Genomic DNA, 2500 nt, shown 5'->3' with positions numbered 1-2500 from the left:
GACTTAAGAATGAATGGGAATAATTCTAAAGGGTACTCAGGGGAGTGATTTAAGTACATAATTTGTTAGTATTTTCTTATGAGCCCCAAGTTATGAATGGGAATGAATAACTTTACCAGGGAAGATGTATTTGTAAGTAAATTCTTCATAGTACCACAGTGTAACATCTCTAAGGGGATCAACAGATCTGTCAACATCTTACCAATACATTTGGTGATTAAAGTAGAAGATTTGGTACGAGACTGGGCACTGAAGCTTATTAAGGTGAAGGAGAATATGTAGCACCAGGATCAACAAACACTGAGCAAACATCTGTTACCAAAGAAACTTTCATTGGGGAATACATATAGCTAGACATCTACCAGGTGTGAAGTAAGCAAGAGCAATCATAAAAAGATTTGTTAAACAGAAAATAATGGAAAATTCATACTTCGCAAAGGAGGGAAATATGTACATTTAAGTTGGGCAGCTGCAAAATATTCATTTATTGTGTGAAGAAGGAGTCAATTCAGTATTCAAATGTCAGGTGAATCTTTAACTCATGCCTTATAAGCAGATATGAGTTAAGATCTTGCTCACACTCTTATTTCTGATGTCAATATAATAACATTTTGAGAAAAAGGGAAGAAGAGGATTGTGAATATGAAAAGTTCTTTTTCTGCATTTTGTAATATTGAAGTCCTGTTAGCTAATTATCATAGATGCTACATTCTTTGACGTTTCTGTTGCTACAGGTGTCATGAAGATCTTATCATTGGTTTACATTTAAAAAAATAAAGAAGAAATAGAAGAGACAGAACTCTTCCATAAGTGGATCTAACCCTAAGTGAAATGGATCTTACCTAGGAGAGATAGTTTATCCGGAACATGTATAGTGTGTATGCATACATATGTATGTATTAATATATGTATACATGTATGTACAAGTGTTCTTGTATACATGGGTTCTTGTGTACATGTACTTATATGTTTATGTTTATATATGTACATATATGTGCCTGTAGGTGTGCACGTGAATATGTGCATGTGAAGTTTAAGGAGTATGTTTCATAAATGAGCAGTCAATTGGTTTGGATTTTCAGCCTTATGAAAATACTTTTTCATGAGCTTATGGGATATCGTCAATATTTTTTTCATGAGACCTAATATACATGTTCAAATTTTTCTCATGTATTGGTATTCAAAATTGACTTTAATCTACTCATGGTGGGTTATGTCGTATTACATAAGGATGAAAGCCTTACTCATGCTGTATGACATCTAACCACAACCTGCTCTAATTTGTGTATTGTAAAACAATTGTCACTGAGGAGAAACAGGCCCTTATCCCAATTGGCATGGATGGTAAGAGTGCATATGATATCTACAGTAATATGAGTTAATTTATTGTATTTAGACATATATGGCTCTACAAGTGCTTAGTCACCAAGGATTCAGTTATTAATCTTACATGTCTCAACCTGTGTACCCTTTTCCTGGGGAAGTTTTTTTTTTTTCCCAATGTCAACGGGAAAATGGTGCGTTCCCTTTGGATATACTTAGTTAAATGTTTCTGCACATAGATGTCTCTGCCAGTGCTTAGCCACAAAGGAGTCAATTAGTTGATCTTGTGACCTCACTTTTCCTTGAAAGAGCGGGAAAATGCTTTTTTTTACTAATGCTATCAACAATGACACTGTTATTTTTATTATAAATATTATTACTATATTCTTACTGACATTACTAACAGCAGTATTAAATATTAGAAAAATGTTATCGTAAATCAAGGAAAAGGGTAAACAGATGAGACAGGTAGTTTGCGTAATTGGCTCATTGGTGATAGTACTTGTGGAGCTATCTATATGTAAAAACAATTACTAAATTAAACACACGGTAGACATGGCACATATGCATATGCCATCCCAGGCGGCAACTGGTTGATAGTATTAGAAAGAAAAATATTTTCCCACTATGTCAAGGAATGGGGAATCAGGCGTGATCATTAGGGCTTATTGATAGACTCCTTGGTTGCTGAGCACATGTGGAGCCATCTATAAGAAAATTCACAAAAAACTAAAGGGGACAGTACATAAATAGGCAGTAATTGGGTTAAAATTAGGCCTAACATATCTATTTAGCCACATATCCTGAAAAGATGTTTATGCTGCAACCAATAGCATAGAGAATGGGATAAATGTTTATGTACTATGCTACAAATTTCTTATTCAAGGAGATGACTGTGAGCAATCCATTTTGTGTGGCTTGGTATGGCACTGGGAATGGGGTAACTCAATTTTGTTCCTACCCATCCATTCATTTGGCACATCATGTTGTCTTTCCATTCCCTTATGCCCCCTCTTGCCCCCTCAATTCCCTCCTTCCTTTCCCTTCCCTCATTTGGTTCCACCATCCCATTCGTCTCCCTTATGCCTCTCTTCCCTTTCCCTGTCTCTTTTTATCTAGGTTATTGACTCATCTTATTTGCACATAGTAGCAATATGGATATGTAGTCCAGTTTCCA

The 2500-nt window shown here is 35.4% G+C and overlaps 1 protein-coding gene across 1 annotated transcript in view; it reads left to right on the top strand.

Annotated features, from left to right (window-relative positions):
- LOC113804503 (SUZ RNA-binding domain-containing) overlaps positions 1–2500 on the top strand; it is a 12788-nt gene that overhangs the window by 5693 nt on the left and 4595 nt on the right. The window lies entirely within an intron of this gene.

This window comes from Penaeus vannamei, chromosome 10, assembly GCF_042767895.1.
Source record: "Penaeus vannamei isolate JL-2024 chromosome 10, ASM4276789v1, whole genome shotgun sequence".
NCBI classification, from domain to species: Eukaryota; Metazoa; Arthropoda; class Malacostraca; order Decapoda; family Penaeidae; genus Penaeus; species Penaeus vannamei.
Note: the sequence above shows the minus strand (reverse complement) of the source record. Positions and strands in the feature narration are given on the sequence as shown.